Source organism: Camelus ferus, chromosome 14 (assembly GCF_009834535.1).
Source record: "Camelus ferus isolate YT-003-E chromosome 14, BCGSAC_Cfer_1.0, whole genome shotgun sequence".
Classification (NCBI taxonomy): domain Eukaryota; kingdom Metazoa; phylum Chordata; class Mammalia; order Artiodactyla; family Camelidae; genus Camelus; species Camelus ferus.
Window position 1 is genome coordinate 37,198,547 of NC_045709.1, and position 19,523 is coordinate 37,218,069.

General features: G+C 46.0%; 1 protein-coding gene and 1 long non-coding RNA gene across 2 annotated transcripts in view; one reads left to right on the forward strand and one right to left on the reverse strand.

Annotated features, from left to right (window-relative positions):
* Positions 1 to 19,523, forward strand: part of ABCC4 (ATP binding cassette subfamily C member 4) — a 190,059-nt gene that overhangs the window by 5,436 nt on the left and 165,100 nt on the right. The window lies entirely within an intron of this gene.
* Positions 1,046 to 18,469, reverse strand: LOC116668662. The gene is made up of 2 exons (XR_004325897.1): positions 18,071 to 18,469; positions 1,046 to 2,916 (listed from the first exon to the last, which is right to left on the reverse strand). It is a non-coding gene; the product is annotated as an uncharacterized LOC116668662 (long non-coding RNA).

The window sequence follows — 19,523 nt, forward strand, 5'->3', positions numbered from 1 at the left end:
CAGCAGTATTTTTTGAGAAGCTGTTAAAATGCAGATACAAGGCCCTTTCCCGCTTTGCCCCCGGATGTTCTGGTTCGGGTAGGTGTATGACCTGCATTTGTTACTTTAGGGCACCTGCTCCAGTTAGTCCTCAGAGATGGGATCATGTAGACAACAATACTGATAATCACTAACACCTATCAAAAGCCTCCCGTGGGCTCAGAATTTTGCTTACTGTTTTTACATTTATTATCTCCTTTCATCCTCAGATTCCTATGAGGCAGGCATCTTGTGAATACTTCACAAATGAGGAAATCCAGGTCTACCGAGGAGCGCAATAGCTGGAAGGTCTCAGTGCAGTGCCCCAGCTGGGACTCCACCCACATCCTCAGCACCTGGGGAGGCTAGCAGTGCTCAGGCTTCAGCTTTAGATCCCACAGGCTGAGCCAGTTATAAAGAATATGCTGGCTATCTAGCAGAGTTAAAAGTCATATTAGTTAATGGGAGGGTATACCTCAAGCACTAGAGCACATGCTTAGCATGCACAAAGTTCCTGGGTTCAATCTCCAGTACCTCCTCTAAAAATAAATAAATAAACCTAATTCTCCCACCAATAAAGAAAATAAAAATATTAAAAAAAAATTAGTGACTGAGTATGCTCTTTCCGTCCACATATATCTGGGGCATGTTTTCCTACCTTCTCTTTATTCTGCTGCCTCCTGAATTGCTGCGTGGGTTGTCCACATCCTTATCCATCTATTTCTTAAGGCATCAACCTGTCAGTTTCCCTTGACTTCTTCACCCTCATCTGCTGACATCAGATCCTATTGATTCAACTTTAAACTTGCCATTGGTGTCATTCATTCCTTCTTTCAGCAACTGTTTCCTGGATGTGGCTGTGTGGGGTCCACAGGGAAGGGAACCACAAAGATGCTCGCCTTCCTAGAGCTTGTGTCCCGCCCCATCCCTTCTCCAGCCTCACCTAACATTCTTGGCTTCTCTTCCTCCCAACGGGTCTGTTACGAAACATGCCTGTCGCACAATGAGGCCAAAACAAACCTCAGTGTCAGAGTTTGAAGCACAGAAAGGTTTATTGCAGGGTTGAGCAAGGAGAACAGGGTGGCTGCTGCTTGAAAACCCCTGAACTCCCCGATGGTTTTTGGGGAAGTTTTTCTAGGCAAAATTTGGGGTGAGGGCTGCAGGGTGTGTGACTTTCCTCTGATGGGTTGGTGGTAAGGTAACAGGGCGATGTTCAGGAATCTTGTGCTCCACCTGAAGCCTCCTCCACCTGGGTGGAGGCCTTAGTTCCTGCAGGAGAACTCACAGATGTTGTTATGTATATTCCTTCAGAGGAACCAAGACTCCGCCTTAAGGCTGCAGTATTGTTGACTGTTTATCCCTTGTTTCTGCATTCCCTCCTTTCCCTGATTAGCAACTCATTGAATCTACTCTTTGGAAGTCAGGGAAGGTCAAGGAGGCTGACTGAAGCCCATTTCCTACAAAAGAGAAATGGGGAACATGGAGAGGATTTGTACCAGGGGTTACCCCATAGGATCCTGCTGTTTCAGGTCTTCCTGCTACCAGCCTTTCCCCTAAACCAAGTCCCTGCCATCCTTCTGCTTAAAAACCTCTCCTGCCTCCCCACTGCTCTCAGGAGTAATTCTTTAGTGTGGCCTTAAAGGATTCTTCAGAATCTGCTTCCTTAGCCTCGTGTCCCATCATTTGTCACACTCTGGGCTGATGAGGTCAGGCAGATCTTATAGCTGTTCTGCCTTTGCAGGGCCATCAGAGCCAGGACTGGGCTCCTGCCTGATGAAAGGCAGGCACTTTTGAGTGAGTAGGGTTACCCTGGGCCATGGGAGTAAATGCAGGAAAGCAGGGCGATGCCCATGTTGGTTTCCCAGCACCATTGCCAGAAGCACATTTATACAACCCTGAGCCCTCATCCAGGTTGGGTGCAGTGAGTAACACCCCATCTGAAGCCTGATTGCTTGGGTATTTTGAATGAAAAATATTGCCTACAGTAGCACCATAGAAAGGATATTGCAGCCATCAAGCCATCACAATGCAGCCATCCCCCATGGTGAGCCCTGAGTGAACTCAGGATGGAAGGGACGGGATACTGGCTTAGAAGGCTCAGGTGCACATGAAGGAATGATTTCAGTGAGCCCAGGCTTTTGCATCTTCCCATCCATAGAGAAGAGCTAAATTCATTACCTTGAGACATCTGGATTTCTTTACCAGTAATCTTTTGATCCCCCTACCTAGTTTTTGCTACAAAACTCCTATGTATCCTGGCTCCTCCCTTACCTCTTCGGAGAAATCCGTTAGAGCTATCTGGGAGGCTGTCTTCCCGGCTTGAAGTCCTCAGAAAGTCCGCTGAATAAAACAAAATTCTTAGCTTTGAGGTTGTGCATTTTATTTCTGGTCCTCAGTGTAAATCTGAGCTCTGCTCCTCACCTGACCATTATACCTACCTCATAAAATTGGGAAGAGTATTAAGTGACACAAACAGTGGTGAAATGGTTAGAATAGTAAGCAGTAAACGAATATTGAAAGGTAACCGTGCCACCTTCTTCATACTTAGGAATTGTAAGCTAACATTTTTTGTTTGTAAATTGCCATGGTTGTTTCCCAGATAGGTTAAAAATATGATTTTCTGAGTCTCATTCCTTACGCATAATAAGATCGTAATCTCCTGGGGTTGGGGTTGGGGTTGGGGAGGAGGTAGCATCCTGAAATCTCAGTTTTGAAACATGCTTCCTGGGTGATTCAGATGCTCAGGTTTGCGAACCACTTCTCAGGTCTTTCTCAACCTTCAAAGTCCATTTCTATTTGAGCAGGAAGGCCAAGGTACTGATTTGGTGCTGATTCTCTGTGGTTTGAATTACTCATTCAGCAAAGTCTTGCGTGCCTTCCTCATTGCTGTGTTCAGATCTGTAAAGATAAAAGAACATTTCTTTTCTCAAAGAGCTTACACGGCCTAGTCGGGGAGGTAGTCACGGTATTAGTTCTGTGAATAATGCTAGCTGCTGAGAAAACAAGCCCCAGATCTTAGTGGCTTAGTTGAAAAAAAAAAAACAAAAAACCCAAAGCAAAACCATTCACCCTCATTTTGTATAGTCTGTATCGTCCATTTTGGGTTGGCTGGGGCAGGGGACTACACCCATTTATGCAGTAACTGGACTTTTTAATCTTGTCGGTCCTTGGGTCCTCTCTATTGAGTTCACTTTGCTTAGCTGCAAAGAGGTTGCATGTGGCTGGTTTTTGTGTTCCAGCGTTGGAAGTGACTCACATTATTTATACTCAAATCCTGTCAGCCAGGTCTTAGGTGGTCGCCTCTGACAATAAGTAAGGGCCAGAAACTCTGAGTGTCCAGCTGTCTGCTGCAAGAGTTAATCACCAAACTTTGGGGCATGTAGTAAGGGCTTGAGTAAGGTGTGCACCCATGGGAAGGTTCGAGGAGGGGTTGGATGGAGGAGGAGGGAGTCATTCCAGGCAGGTGACAAGCATGTACAAAGACAGTTGTGCAGAGGTGGTGTGTCCTGAAACAACCAGAAGTGTGTGGATGCCCCAGCTGGTGGTGTTTGATGCAGTCATTCAAGGTCACACTCCCCCCCTATTTCATCCCTGCCGGCTTTCAGACTTGACTTAACCCGTCCCCTAGTCCTGTACTCAGTGAACACCTGAAGTCCTTTTGTGATTTCTGGCTTATCTCCTTATTCCATTTCCTGGTTCCATGGGTACTTCTGTACTGGCCTCATCATTGGGCTAGTCTTTGTCAGGTCTTTCCCGCAGCCCAGCTCCTGTCTGCCCTACTTCCAGTGTTACGGGATCATAGGGTTGGAAGGGAGAGAGCTTCTATTCCGTACTCAATACAGGAATCTCTTCCAGATATTGTGCAATGGAAAAATTTACTGCTCTTATGTCTTCATATTAGAGTGCCAGAGTGTGGTCTATTGATCCAGTTTTCTTTTTGGCAATTTCTACCCATCTGTCTCCTTTTTAATTTTTTGTCAACACACAGGATGTTGACCCCCCCCCCCCTTCATATGATGGTCTTCTGATATTTAAGGACAACTGTCAGGGACCCACTAAGTATTGTCTTTTCAGAGAGCAGACGTCAGTTCCCATGCTGCCTTAAAGTGGCAGGATTTTCAGACCCTTTTCTGTTTGGTTGAACTGAATGCTGTTTAGTTTATCAATATGTTTATTCTTAAGCGGCATCTGGAACTGGACAGGCTTGATCTGGCCAAGGGTAGTGTTTTAACTGATTACGTAGGCAATTTAACCAGTAATTTGTGTGCTTTCTGTGTTCCAGGTTATGTTCTATACCAGGAGTTGTTGAACTATGACCCATAGGTCAAATCCAGCCCACTGTCTTTTTTTTGTAAGTGAAGTTTTATTGGAACACGACCAGGCTTATTCATGTTTATATTGTCTGTGGGTTACAACAGCAACTGAGACTGACCTGCAAAGGCTAAAATATTTATGATCTAGCTCTTTATAGAAAATGTTTGCCGCCCTGTTCTAGGTGTTCGGGATATAGCAGTGAGCAAAAAAATGACAGTACGTGCCTTCATGGGACTTAAACTCTAAATAAGATAAATAAGTAACATATAGTTAGTATAATAAGTAACATATAGTATGTTAGATAGTTTTAAGTGCTGAGGAGAGAAAACAAGGATCGGAAAGGGGTCAGGAGCGTGTGTGGTGGGGAAGAGAGATGACAGTTTGAAGGGGGCCACGGAGAGCTTCCCAGAGAAGACCACACAGCAGAGTGATGACCTGGAGGAGGTGAGGGAGTGAGTCATGCACGTTCAGGGGGAGGGACAAGTGTAGGAGAAGAGAGGTTGGGGATTCTGTTGGCCCTTGGAGGACTTGGGCCTTACAGGGAGCGAATGGAGCCCACTCAGAAGTTTTGAGAAGAGGTATGATACCACCTTAGGATTTAGTGAGAGCGCTCTGGTTGCTTTACTGGAAATAGACTAAAGAAAGGGGCAGAAATGGGGAGGCCAGCAGTAGTTCAGGCCAGAGATGCTGGTGGCTTTAACCAGAATGGGAGGAACAGCAGTGGTGAGTAGCTGGATTCAGGGAAGAGCTTATTTAAAGGTGGAGCTGGTTGGAGGGACGTGGCTTTGGTTGCTAGGTAGACAGTGGAACTTGAGAGGAAGAGGGTGTCAAGTTGCCTCTGTGGATTTGGCCTGAGCACCTGCAACGATGAAATCCCCATTAAATGAAATACTGAAGCCTGCAAGAGGAATGGGTTGGAGAATAGCAGGAGTTTGGTCTTGACTGTGTTAAGTTTGAGATGCCTGCTACCCATGGGAGAAGTTGAGCCAGGCAACTGGTTACGAGTCAAGGGCTCAGAGAAGTTGAGCTGGGATAAAATTTGGGTGTCATAAGCAATGCATACAGTTGAGATGGACCCACGGTAACTGACCTCACAGTTTATCCCTCTGCAGACTTGTGTTTTATTCCTTCTTAAGTTCATTTTGTTGATGTCAAAGTTCAGCATCTCACTGTTACCTGTAGAAAGTTCTTTGAAACCTTTTGTAGTTTTTATGTCAGAAAGGACAGGTCCTGTGACTGTCCTCCAGGGTTGTGGCTGATCCGCTAATGAACACCGTGGGCAGTGGATGAATTTGGCCACAGGTATCAGTAGAGGTCAGGAGTCTGTTGGTATCATATCTAATGGGCAGTCGTTCTGAAATCCTACAAAGACTTGAGGTTAGACATGATTTCCTCTTTTTGGGGGGATGGTAATTAAGTCTATTTAATTCTTTTTTTAAAATAGAGATACTGGGGATTGAATCCCAGGACCTCCTGCATGCTAAGCGTGCGCTCTACCACTTGAGCTATACCCTCCCCCAACATGATTTCCTCTTAATGAACACAGGCTGGCTCTTGGTGTTGTCTGTCCTGAATATACTTGTAAATTCCCTTCAAACAGTTGATGTGTGTACTTTCTATTAAGCTTGCTGGCTCTATCTTGTTTAAGTTCTTTCTAGTGAATACACAGCAGTTTCTTAGTCCTCAATATGATTGGATCACCTGGGCAGCCATAAAATTTGAATGCCTGCTTCCTCAGTTAGGCCAATTTGAATCATCATCTCTGGGCCTGGAACTCGGACATCAATATTTTTAAAAGATTCCCTACGGGTTTGATGGGCAACAAAGACCAAGAACCACTTCATTAACAGTTTCCAAAGGTCAAACACATTCCTGTGCAAATTTTCATTTCTCTGGCCGGGGATTCTGTTCTGACCTCATCTACATCCACTTTTCAGTTTCCTCTCGAAGCATAAGAACAACTGGCCCAATAGGGCTTGGCTTTTTCATCTCTGTGGGGCTCAGCAAGGGGCTTGTTCATCTCTGTGGGGACTCAGCAAGGGGCTGGGGAGGAAGGGGGCTTGCTCTGTGCAGGGATCTTAGACATGCTTGGTCCTTGGATCCTTCTAGTAACCCCTTGTTGAACCTGATTTAGTCCTCCCTTTACCGAAGTGGGACATTGTGGAGCTTGGAATTGAGTCAGGGTGACAAATTCCAGAGCATGAGCTATGGCCTCTTGTATTGCTGAGTTTATTTCCTCTCCCTGGGCAGACAAGGATGCCTGGATCCATTGAGCTTACGAGGGTAATTGAGTGGAAATCTCACACTTGTCAAATAAAAGCTGGTGAGCATAAAATTGTTCACCTAATAAATTGCTTTTATTTATAGACCCTTATTGGTGTGTTAAGTTGGTCAGGATGTGACTGAGATTATTTGATAAACCCAACTGGCTACTTCTTTAAATGTCTCCCACTGAAGGGTTCCTTCACCCAAGTAGGCAGTTCGTTCATGTGTTCTCTCTCTCTTTCTCTCTCCCTGTCGTACAAAAGGTGTCTGTCTTGTTTCAATAGAAGGGAGATTTATCAATGGCTTCAAACTTTAAACTGGGCCTGGAGGGATTGGGGTCTCAGTGTTGTAGAATCCAAATGTGGCATTTATAGGAGTTCTGAGTGTTCACCGAACAGCACAGTTTGTTTACCTGTGGAAGAGATGGCTTTTTGATAGACCTGGATATACCGGATTTACCTGGTATAGGACATATAAGTGCCTGCTGCATGCGAGGCCCTCAATAAATGGGGACTGTGGGGAATTTTGCAAAACTCAGCTTTCTATCATGTCTTTTTTTTTTTTTATTGCTTTAAATGATTGAGTGTTATTTAAGTAAAGACATAAATTCATTTGTGACTTAAAAAAAAAAACATTGTTAACTCTGAGGGCAGAAACTAGTGTCCTACATCTCTCGGTGCCTAGCTGATCATCTTGCCCTTAATAGGCTTACTCATTGATTGTAAATTACTTTAGTCTTTTCTAATTTGGAATCGCTGACACCTCTACCTTCGATGGGAACAAGCTGAGTATAAGGAGAGAGTGTCATACTGGAGCCAGGGGACCCGGGTCCTAGTCCATGATCTTATTATCTGTGTGACCTTAGGCAAGATACTTAACCACTCTGGGCTTTGGTACCTTCTCCTGGAAGTTTGGAAAATTAAACCTCATAATGTGTTCCAAAAATTAGATTTTGGATTTAGTACGGTAAATAATTAAAGCTATATACACTTATTTTTCTCCCCCACTTCCAATCCCGCAGGGCAAGACAGCGGGGAGGTAACATGGAAGTGGCACAGGGTGTAATATCTGTCTCTGGTGAATGGGAAAGTGACCCCTTAGTAACTGCCCCACAGAAATTAAGATCTATTAGAAAAAGCAACAGAGGGAAATGTATAATTTACACTTCGAGCCAGACCACCGTCTGTGGGAACACTTGGAAAATTGTAAGGTGGTGGTATTATATCTGCCGGAAGACTTCTGGAAAGCAGTCTCGCCCCAGAGCAATGTGGCCGAAACCGCACAAGTCAACTTCTGACAGTGTCATGCTTTCCCTTAATGGTGTCAACACTTTGATCTTGGCTTTCTAACCTCCAAAGCTGTGAGAGAATCTATTTCTGTTGTCCAAGTCCCTCTGTGGTGCTTTGTTAGGTAGCCTGAGCACATGAAATGCCCCAGGGGCCCCATGAAGGTCGTGGTCGGGCTAGTTCCCCTGGTCATTGACCCGCCTTGTATTGTGGTAGTTGTCCTGTAAGACTGGATTTGCCAAGGATTCTGACCCCACAGCCTCACCCTATATCTGCTCATTATTAGCACTGCTCCCACATATTTTTTGAGTTGAATTCAGGTATAATCCCTGAAACTCTTCAGACCTGGAGCCGATCCTCATAAGCCCTTCAGAGCGCTTTACTGGGGAGGAGAGTGCATCTGTCCCTGGACAGGCAGGCCTGGCGTTCTGAGTGTAATTTACTGCTCTTGAAATTAGATTCCTCATTGTTGCCATTAATCCCCCAGCACCAGGTGGGTAGGTCTTTGGGGTAAGGTGTCCAGTGTAAGTGCTTCTGTTCTTTCGTGCTATGAGGTAACTCAGACTCATGCTCTGAACCTTCTCTTTTTCATCTACATGCAAATTTACCAAATTGTTTTGCTTTTGGGAAAACCCCATGCAAGTCCTTAGAGAATCTGGCATTAATGGCTGACAAAAGAGATGGCTGTGTTCTCAGGCAAGCTCAAAGCCCTCTTTCTTCTCGCCCCTTAGAATATGATGTAGTCCTAGTTTTTCCTTAAAACAAATATTTTAAAGAGAAAACTAGTCCCTTTGAGTAAGCCAGATTAGGACCCCGCTCCTCTCTCCCTGCGTGTCTTGAGTGGATTTTGGTCATCCCTGCTCGGAGCCACTTACTTGGACAGTAAATGAAAGCCTTCTGAAGGGAAGTTCCACAGGGCTGCCTCATCAGCCCTGTTCCTCGGGAGGGATTCCTTTCCTGGAAGGGGGAGACACATTTTCTAAGAAACTCTTCAGGAAGGATGAGGAGCAGCAGGAAGGAGTCCCACAGGGCAGCAGCTCACAAACACAGAAAAGGGAGTTAGTGGCCTTTGGCTTCTGGGAACTGGCCTTTTTAGGGAGGGCGGAACAGCAGCTCCCGCTGCCCGTGTGTATCGGGCTGTGGAAACGGCGTTCCGTGGGGTCGAGATGAACTCACAAACCTCAGATGAACTGGAGGCTGGCTTAGCTACTCTGACTCCCTGTCACCTTAGGGTAATTCTCTTGGAAAGTCTTAGAGCTGAGAAATTGGTGACAGGCAAGCAGGGGAGGCCCAGACGGGTTGAAGTCGAGGAGCCCGGGGTCACTCAGGCAGAGAGTCTGGTCCAGAGTCACTGTGCGGTTTCCTCTGTCTCATGTGCTGAGGTTGGATTCCTGGCAAGAATTTCAAGGCAGGAACAAGTGGACACGAGCACTAAGGCAGCGCCCTGTGGGTGGAAGGACCCACCGTGCCAGGCTTGTGGAGAGCAGGGACCTGAGTGTGGCTGGGGTGTCCTTCAGGGTGGCTGTCCCCAGCAGGACAGGAAGCAGAGCAGGGCCTGCGGTCTCACTGCACACTTCCTGCCGCTCTGTACTCTCTTCCTCAGGCCTCTGTCTGCCTCCTGCCCCTGCCTTCTCCTGTGTTCTCGGGAACTGTTTCTGCTCCACACCCCCCTCCATTTACTGGTGTCCACAAAACCCCACGCGCAGTGAAGTTTGACGATCTCAGGAGATTCGGGTTGAGGATTATCAGGGGAAGGCCTTGCCCCTCTCCCCACAGCTCCCCTCCCTCTCCGAAGTAAGAGGCAGTGTCTCCCCTCCTCATAGGCACGGTCACTCTGACCACACCGGGACCCGCTGAGTCTTTCAGGATCACTTTTCTACCTTATGCACATTCCTACGGTACCAGGTGGAATGCTGCCATAACCATGATTCAGGTTTGTAAAGCCTGGCCAAGTGCAGCCATATGCTTTGCCTCCAGCTGAGGAGACTGAGGTGCAGAGAGGTCAAAAAATTTCGTGCCTAAAGCAACACAACTTAGTAAATGGGGTGAAGGTAGTAGCTCTCAGCTTCAGATGTTGGAAGTCCCAAGCTGAGGTCCTTGGAAGGCAGAGGAGGGAGACTTAACATTGAAACTTGTGTTTGCTTGAGGAGCTGGTGTGATCCAGGAACAGGACAGGTGGTGCTTGTGAAACTACATTGTATCTTAGTTTGTACAGAAATTCTCTTTCCTTAAATCCCTTAAGAAATGCACCTCCCAAAGCATACCACTCCATAGATGATGACTTCTTAGCTATGCTTAGCAACCTGGTGTCCATTTTCAGGCCCAGTCTTTATTTCTAAGGTGTCCCCTGGTTCCTGACAGTTTCAGCCCTTGGCTTGACTGTAGAGAAAAGGGTTTGCGATCTCTACACCCAGGTCTTTTGACAGGCTATGATCTTGTGTTGCGTCTATATTTTGGAAGGAAATGATTTGGTGTAGCAGCCTCCCTCCTGCCCCTCTCCCCCAAAAGGAAAAAAAAATATACCTTGACTTGATACAAAGTCAGATTAATAGTAATTTTTAATTGTCTGAGGTTATAGAGCTATTGTCAGTCTCTGTTTTTAAAAAGTGTTTTTCTTTTTACCTGTACCAAGTGCCTTGGCTATTTGTTTGGGCAGGACTATCCTGGTTTACACCCCTTATCACACTGTAATTATTAACAGCACCTTGTTTTACTCCTAAGAGTATCTTAGGTTGGATGATAAATAATATGATGGCTCTAATGGAGCTGAAGTTCATATTCCACAAAGTGTGCCCCTCCCCCGTGCCGTGGAGGATGGGCTGGAACTGTGGACAGGGTGATGCCAACATTTGCTGAACTTTTACCAAGGGTTACGACTAGTGAACACCTGTTACTATCCACACTTGAGCGGGTATCCTCCGAAGATAACCCCTGACCTGTGGTTGTTTGCAAGAGCGATGGCTGTGAAAGCTACAGGGAGAGCGTGTCGTCCTCGAAAGGTGGCACTTGGCAGGCCAGGTGGTTGGGCGTCTGGGTTGATTGGTTGAGCTGAGGGAATGTGGATGGTCACTGGGAAATCTCTTACCTCGTGGGTCTGGTCCATGGATCTCCTGAAGATGTGTGTGAGTCCAGTCAGTGAAGCCAGCTAACAGGAAGCCGAAGTGAGGGGACTGTGAGCCGGCCGGGCACAAGGGAAGTCCTGGTTAGGTGGAGAGGCTGGCAGGCCCCCAGATGACTGGACCTTCGCTGTCTTAGCTAGCTTGGACGATACGCTGATTGCTGTGCTTTTACAGTGGGCCGGGAGGAAGAGTGGCCAAGAGCTCCGAGGGGCTGGGCGGCTCCCCTGTGCTGTTGGGGTCTGCAGAGGCTGATGGAAGAATCTTGGGTCTGCAGCAGGGCTCAGTAAGCTAGTTCAAACTCTGTTTGTGGTGTCTGTCCTGGCTGCTTCCAGCTGTGTGATCTCCAGCTGTGTGATCTCCGTGCAGTTACCATCCGAGCCAGTTTCTTTCTTTTTTTTTTTTTAATGGAGATGCTGGGGATTGAACCTGGGACCTCATGCATGCTAATAAGCATGTGCTCTACCACTGATCTATACCCATCCCCTGAGCCAATAGCTCATATTAGTGTTAACTCTGGGGTGATGAAGACGTTAGCCACGTTTGCTGCTTTTTCTTCCGGGACCTGAAGCCCAGCTCCTTCTCCTAGGTTCCCTGATTCACTCCCTTTTCCAGGATATTCTTTTACAATTGCTCCTGAATTGGAGGCAAACACTTAGTACTGGAGGATTTTCCTTTAAGTGCTTTATGCATTTGAACTTCTGCACTTGGTGTTCTCTTTGGAACACGATGGACCCCGCTCTTGTCCTTCAGGTCTGGGTCCTGGCCTCCTCTGTGAGCTCTGCTTGGTCACCCATCTAAAATAGCTGCCATGTCTCCCTGTCTTAGTCTCTCTCTGGTCATTATTGTTGTTCTGAGCTTATCTTTTTAATTTTGTTATAGCCCCTCTTCCCTTCCTGAATTTGAGCTCTGTAAAAAAAAAGACCCTGTCTGACGTCCAGAACCTAGAAAAGTGCCTATTAAATGGTGGGTACTTTAGTTAATTTGAACTAATGACTGTTAGAATTCTGGATTCCCTATAGTCCTGTTGTTGAGATTCGTGGTGAAAAAAAGTGAGATGTGGGTGGCATCCTTTTTTATTAATAAAGGGGTTGTGCATATGCGATTTGAGGGCAGCTTCCCTGGGGATGAGGAAGAACTCATTTGACTCTGGCCTCTTTGGAGGGAGGAAGAGGGGGTGGCACTTCCTTTGCTCTGGGGTCACACAAACTGGGTGCTGGGGAGTTGCCTTTTCACTGTTCTTAATCATTTGTATGTGGGAAGGTGGTCTGCCTTGCCTCTGTCCCACCTCTTCTTCTGATGAGGTACAGGTGACCTCCAGGGGAGGGGAGCAGGGAGCCTTGTGATGGAGAATCAGATTCCCTTAAAAATGGCATTCAGATCACGGGGCTGGTTTAACGCTGTGGGGAGACCAAGGACAGCCTGGAGCCCAAGTGACAGGCCATCTGTAAAGTATCTCCCACATAGCATTCACTTCCCTCACAAAACGTGTTGGTATTATTTTCAATTGTTTTTTTTTTTCTTTTCCCACCTCTGCAAGCTTTTGTGGTTCTTGTAGAATCTTTTTTTCTTTTTTCTTTTTTAAAGTGAATGGGAGAAGGTCCCAAAATTATTAAGGAAGCTGTTTTAGCCTGTCCTAGGATTCACTCTGGAGTTCTCTGTCTCAATTTACTTCCTACCAAATACGCCCTTTAATAGACCATGTACAGAGGCTTTTCAAAGAATGTTTTTGTTCTTTCTGAATACACAGCAATTCAAGCTGAGAGTTGGTATGTTCATAATTGACCTAATGCTTCAAAGAATGAACTGGTTTAGCTAGAATTTTCCTAAAGTCTGTCCTATTGACTTAGTATTGCCCAAATAGAAAAGTGTATGATTTATAATTAGCTTTTCCCTGTTGACTCTGAATAACAGGCAGAAAGGCTGTTACATTTTAAATTGGGGTTATTTTGGACAGCTCTTCTCAATACTGTGTATAAAATAGAGTACATGGTCTTATATTTGGGTATAATTATTTTTGCTTGTCAGAATATGGCTGGCAAATTCCACATTTCCAGGTCTGGAGTCAGTGCTGAGAGCTCTAAACAGTTGTCTAGAAGAAAGTTGGACAGGAGAGTCATAAAGGACTCACCTGGTGTGGAGGAGTGGTTTCATGTTCAAAGCCAGTGTGGGCACTGGGGATTTTCCCGTCACCTGGTGCCTCAAGGTATAAGGGCCTTGTATGTTTTGTTCATGGAGCTTAAGCAGTCTCTCAGTTATTAGCTTGTAGATAATTACCAGAAATATGAACTCCAATCGGTGCTTATTTATTTAACCCTTTGCCTTTTCTCCTAGTCATGTTGGTTGGTGACATTATGAAAACTTAATGAAAAAGTAGGCTCAACTATTTCATTAGCTGTTCTGTTGATTGACTTGGACTAAAATCATAGCTGTGTAATCAGCTGCCTTTCCTCTTCAAACCTCATTCCATTTGCCAAGAAATAATTTTAGATTGTAGGACAGCGTGGGCCAGGGGGCCGAAGTCTGTGTCAGAGTGTTTCTGTGGGACCTTAAATTTTAAAAAATGATTGCTTCTCTGTATGATGACATAGAAAAATCCCATGGCCAGGCCTGAGGAGAAGGAGGCTTGGGGAGGAACACACAGAGCTTCGAGCAGGTTGTTAAGCAAAACCTGGAGCTGGTGGAAGAGGCACTGACAAGAACAGGGGATCCAGGGCGCTCCAGCAAGGCCTCACCTTCCTCCACTCTCAGTAGCACAGAAGGAAATACACCAAATGCTGCCTCAGTGAACACGGTGCCTTTAATTTTAACTTTCTGTGTTTTGGAAGACTTACTCCTCTGGGGGAACTGCAGGCACAACTTGAGTCTGATAGGTGGACCTGAAGAGTCATGACCCCAAGGGGAGGGACCAGGAACCAAAGACAGCAGTAACAGGATGTTATTCAGGACTTCGCACCTGAGCCAAGCTGACCGAGCTCCGGGGAGCCTGGGCAAGATGGAATCGCACCCTGAAATTCACTCCGACGTTGAAGGGGGCCCAGGATCGTCCATGCTGAAAGAATCATCAGGAAAAGAAAAATGTCTAAAGATTAGAACTGTGCTGTATGTAGAATTTGGGAAAAAAGTTTTGAAGTTTTGGGGAGGTTCCAAATAAGTAGGGGCCTTGTTCTGAATACGTTGTTCTTGAATTATGAGAAATAATTGATTGTGATAGTTGCATCATCTTGATTTTTTTGTGGCAACACCTGTTGTTCTTTCTTGTCTCTTTTGAGGATGTAAAATAAATAGGGTCACTAATTGGGGATAGGTGTTTATTTTTGTGTTAAGTAGCAAGTATTTAGGTTTGCCCAGAACACACTTTGCATTATAAATCAGGTGCTGTGGGAGATGAAAACAGTAAAGACAGCCTGTGGCCTCCTGGGGTTTATAACTTCCAGTGGAGGGGATTGAGTTAGATTGCATGTTGGACTGAGATTTCTGGTGATTTCAGCAGCGGCTGGGCTGGCAGAAGAAGGTGCTTTCTTCCCTGCCCATGAAAGGTTTTTCCAAAGTATACGAACAGTATAAATTAGAAGCCCTGCACTCTAGAATGTTTTCCCTAAGGAACTTGTCTCAGGTACCTGGGATTAATTAGCTTGCACCTCTTAGTGTACATCCAATAATTTAGATTTCTCAAGATTTCCCATTCAAATGGCTTTTTCTTAGAGTTAGTGGCAGAGGCTTGTGATGGGAGTTCTTGGCAGGGAGAGGGTCAGAGCTTCCTAGGTGTCCAGCCTGTTTCCCAGGCTTTGGTCTAATGGTGATTATAGGCTGAGGGAATCCTGTTCTCTTCTGGTTTCATGCAAAGCCATGTCGTGCTGTGTGCCCTGTTTCTCTTGGGCTCAGAGTCTGTTATGTAAATAGCAAAAGAACATAAAGTTAAGTAAAGCTAACCCTAAATCCAAGAAAGTTCCACTGCAAGCCAGAGCATCTCCAAGTATCCGTGGTGGTTATTGCCAAATTCTCATCTGCTTCCTGCAAGTTTTGGACAGATGGGGATATTTGTATGCAGGTTTTATAAACACCGGACTCCTAGGATGTCCAGGGCTGAGGTGACGCAAATATTTGCCAAAGTTTTTATAGACAAATGGTCTGTTAATCATAGCTGCAGCCTCAGAGTAAGCAGCTTCCACATGGGCTTCTGTTGTAAGAACGGTATGGCTGGTGGGGCCTGTGTGTAAACCCAAGGCCCACGTGTGACCTCTTGTCCTCTGGTCCTCTGCTCCTATGCCAGTAGTCACTGTTCCGTGCTGCGGCAGTGACTGCCTGGGAGATCTCGCTGTTGACAGCCCTCTCCTCTGACTCAGGGTGGCAGATACTGTTTTTGATAGAACCCAGCCAACTCGTATCCTGTTGCACACAGTGATGTAATCCGTCTGCAGCTGTTTCTGGATTCATTTGCTTGCTGCTCTTTAAGACCCGAGTTAATCATAGGTCTGAGTTAAACTTTGTCATGGGTCAAGAGAGAAAGGCCAGCTGGCTATTTCTGGTTGGGACGTTTTTGGTGTGTCTTCCACTGCTCATTTGACTGCCTTCTCTTGAGGCATCAGAAATGAGAACTTCATTGGTGGGGAGCTCTGCCTGGAGCCTCGCTGCTCTGAGCTTGTCCGCAGACCAGCAGTGTTGCCATCACCTGAAGCTTGGGAGAAGCGTCTTGCCACAGACTTAGGGAGTCAGAGTTTGTATTTGACGTGGGGCTCCAGGTGACCCACATACAATGGGCCTAGGCCAGTCTCCGGTCGTCTGCTTGGTTGAAGCTGAGTTGCTTCCTCATCTGGGTTTGGAGAGTGTAGGGAAGGTGCTCATGGTTTTAAGGTCTGGGTCCTGCGTGTGAGTGGCACCCAGCCCTTCCTCTCCTGTGCATCGTGGTCCCACCTAACTCCAAGAGGGCTAGGAAATCGAGTCAGACCATGTGCCAGGAATGAGAAGAGGAAGGACAGACTCACAAATGGGCCAGGTGATGGACTGGGTGAGCCCCACTGAGGATGGAGTTCAGCTGTCGACATTACTCCTTTTGTTACTCCTTTACTGTTTGTTTTTCTTAAATCATTATACTTTTAAGTCTACTCATTGCTGATGAGAGAAAAAGATATTCATTTTATTTCTAACCATGGATAACACCAATATTAACTGTTGAGTGACTCACTTTGATCGAGAAAATACCCAACGTCTAAGACTATGCAGGTGTGGGTTTCCCCCTAGTCTGTCTTCTTCCTCTCCTCTCATGATGGAAAGTGACCAGCGTACACAAAAGCAGAGGGAGTGGTGGAATGAACCCCTGAGCACCCGACTGTGACTGTCAATATGTACATCGACTCATGGCTACTCTTGCTTCAACCCTCCACCAACTCACTTCCTGTCCTGGATGTGAAGTGTCCGTGTGTGTGTGTGTGTTGTGTGTGCGCAAGTTTGATGAGTAAAGAGTGGTGTTATGGGCTAAATTTTGTCCTTGCAAAACTCCTGTGTTGAAACCCCAGAGCCCAGTACCGCAGAAGTGACTGTTTGGACATAGGACCTTTAAAGAGGTGATTGAGTTAAAAAAATAAGATCAGGGTGGGTCCTAATCCAATACAGTTAGTGTCCTTGTAAGGAGAGAAAATTTGGACACACAGGCACATGCGTGGAGGAAGGGGTGGCCGTCTGCAAGCCAAGGAGAGAGGCCTCAGAGGAAAGCATCCCTGCCTTCACCTTCATCCCGGACTTCTAGCCTCCAGAACTGTGAGAAAGTACGTCGCTGCGGTTTCAGCCACTCAGTCTGTGGCATTTTGTTGTGGCAGCTCTAGCAAACTAATACAAAGTGCGTATCATTGCTGTTTTTTTTTTTTTTTTAAAGGAAGAGCACCAAAACCCACTTTTGTTACTAAGTCATTAACGCATTTGTTAGGTAATTTTCACAAGTCTTTGTAGGAAAGGGTCAATATGATTATGTATACACATAAACACTTAATAAATCGTTGAAATCATATTGTACCTCTTCTCAAGTCACAATTTTTTTAGTTTTTATGTCATACAACAGGCACAAAATACTATATAAAGCAGAGGGATAGCTTTAGAGAATTATTATAAAGTTAACACCCTTGTAACCACCACCTAGGTCATGAAATAAGGGTCTGCTAGCTCTGCTCCCCCCCGACTTAAGGTGTCCCAATCACAAGCCCTTCCCTTTTCTCCAAACGAAAGTCAACATCAAACTCTTCATGGTCTGTGTTTCTTTTATATCTTCCTCAGTATACCTGTAGTGTATTTCTTTTTTCAGAGTTTTCATTAGCTTGCATACTTGGGTTCACATTCTACTTTTTAAAAATGTGGTGTTATTTAATTCAAGCAATGCCTTTTGATAACCCAGGTCCTATATTTATTTATCTTTTAAAACAACTCTAAAATAGGCTGACATGCTCATATATTTTAGCCATTTATCTGTTCGGGGGCATTTGCAATTTGGCTACTTTTGAAAGTAGAATTTTGAGTATAATCATCACCTCTGGACTGATTCTTTAATTCTGCACCGTATAACCATTCATCCTGAAAACACACATCCAGCACCTTGTCTGCCACAGGAACTGGGAGCAGGCATAGAGGAAAGAAAGTGCTGGGCTTTTCCCATAAGCATTAAAGCTTAGCTCTGTAGAGTCCATTTCTAAAAGTTAAATCTGAGGCAAAGGATACACTGGCTTTGTAGGTTTAATTCAACAGAACGGGGTCATTTAAAAAAAATTGGATCAGTTTGAAATATGTCAGTCTTGTAAACGTGTCTGTGTTGACTCAGAGCCCGGCCAACATTGGAAGGGAAAATAAAACTGGGTCTGGCGTGGTACCTTCGAGTCAGTCTGATTCCCAGTAAGGCTGATGGTTTTGCAGCACCATTTCCTGCTGGGTTTTCTGAACAGGTCAACTCTCTATCTCTAATGGTCCCTTACCAGTGAGATAGGGCCAAGCTCTCTCCTCATTGGTGTCCCTGACTTGAATCCAACCCTCTTCTTGCTGGCGTGGCTGCAGGTGCTCATGCTCGTCCATCAAGAGCCCTTCTCCTACCTCATGCCAGTTGCTGCTGTCAGTTTCCACAGCTGTTCGGAGCCTTAGACCCGTTTCACTTCTTCTGAGCCAGTGGTCAGGGATGGTAGGACTGGCAGGTGTGAGGGGCCACTGGTGACGGGGCCCATGGTCCCCATTCAGTGGCTGGTGTCCTAGGCATCATCCTAAATCCTTTCGTCCCCGTCCTTCCCTCAGGCGTCTACCACAGCTAGATTCTAGGGGCAGGGAGGGATCTTTGACCTGCCCTTTGCAAAATCCCTCAGGCCAGGTACCCCGGAGCGTGAAATTTGGTTCTAGTTCAATCATTTAGCTGACCTTGACGTCTTGGGCCAGTGTTCCTCTCTGGGGTTCATGGGCTGTACTAGATTTTCCAAGATGTGTTCTAACTCTCACCCACTATGATCCAACAATCATTTACCACCCACTATCTTTCCTGGAGAGGTAATTCTCCATGCGGTTCCAGACCAAATCCATGAGGAATGCTTGTTTAAAATGAAGATTTTGAGGGGTGGGGTTCAGCTCAGTGGTAGAGCTCATTCTTAGCATGAGCAGGGTCCTGGGTTCAATCCCCAGTACCTCCGTTAAAAATAAAATAAAATATAGATTCTCAGTCTCCACCCTAGATCTGCAGACTCAGAACCTCAGTGAGTGGAGTCTGTTTTTAATGAGCTTCTCGTGTGACTTCATTGCAGATTAAAATTGTGAGACGTTCATCTTCGAGTTAGAGTGTGTGGCCACAAGGCAAGAGGAGGGAGCTCTTAAAACATCCCTAGTATCTTCCTTCAGTGCTGGCAGAGGGGTTCTTCATAGTGACAGCAGTGGGCTGGTGGGTGCCAGGTCTAGGACTGTGTTAACTGAGGTTGTGGGAGAAACAGGTGTTTAAAGCAGAGGCGCCAGTTGGTGTGGGACCTCACGGCCAGCAGAAGCTAAGCAGGTGGTGTCCTGAGATAAGAGCTGATGATGTGGGGTCTTAAGCTCTAGGGAAGAGTCCCCCTTGCACCAACTCCCTGGAGTTGACCCAAACCTCACAAGCGAGTGAAGGGCATGGTCCTCCACAAGGCTGCCCTCCCCTTCAGACACTAGCTCCAACCAGCGGTCCTAATGGCCACCCTCACTTCTGACCAACTAGCTGCAGTAAATTCAGGGGTTCCCACCACCCCTTCCAGTTTAATTACTTGTTAGAACACAATTACTGTTTTATTATGACAGATACAAAGTGGAACCAAAGGGAGAGAGTCCACAGGGTGAGTTCTGGGAGGATCTCAAAACTCTAAGCTTCTTTCTGTTGTCCCCGAGGGGGCAGGACATGTCACCCTCCTAGCACATCAGTGTGTGATAATACTCAAGAGTATGGCCAACCAGGAAATCTCCCCCAAGCTTTGGTGTCCAGGGTTTGTATTGGGTTTCATTATATAGGCATCATCAGTTTCACCATTGGCCATGTGACTGATCT